Source organism: Notothenia coriiceps, unplaced genomic scaffold (assembly GCF_000735185.1).
Source record: "Notothenia coriiceps isolate Sejong01 unplaced genomic scaffold, NC01 NC01_scaffold00031501, whole genome shotgun sequence".
Lineage (NCBI taxonomy): Eukaryota > Metazoa > Chordata > Actinopteri > Perciformes > Nototheniidae > Notothenia > Notothenia coriiceps.
Genome location: NW_011364202.1, coordinates 59,891 through 60,280, shown reverse-complemented (window position 1 = coordinate 60,280; position 390 = coordinate 59,891). Strand labels below are relative to the sequence as shown.

Sequence of the window (390 nt, the reverse complement as noted above, 5' to 3'; positions counted from 1 at the left end):
TATTTGAGACATGCCAAGTCTGTTGTGTATACATGTTTGTGAAAAACTCCCCTCTTCCTAAACCACTAAACCACAGTACTGGCAAAACGGGAGGAGCCGAGTGAAAAACAAGCGCAATATCGTGCACCACTAGCTTTTATCATAATATAAGCATCTCTGTTGAATGTTGTTTTACTGATTTATTTACCTGTTATTTGAAGTATTTTTGTTTTTAGGATGACTTTTAACATCTGTCCAGGGACTACAGACAGTTGGCTAACTCTGGCGCATTTACAGTAATGTCAATCAATGTGCACTGTCCCTGTCAAATAAATATATAAATAAATACACTACTTTGATAACAGACAGGATTTTCCCACCAAAACTGCTAATTAACAAAGACTAGTCGGT

General features: G+C 36.7%; 1 long non-coding RNA gene across 1 annotated transcript in view; it reads left to right on the top strand.

Moving 5' to 3' along the window:
• The window catches only part of LOC104960075 (uncharacterized), a 3,321-nt gene extending 3,149 nt beyond the window's left edge, over nt 1–172 (top strand). The window contains exon 3 of the long non-coding RNA XR_799950.1: nt 134–172. This is a non-coding gene — a long non-coding RNA (uncharacterized lncRNA). The remainder of the gene's footprint in view (nt 1–133) is intronic.
• Nucleotides 173–390: the final 218 nt, after the last annotated feature.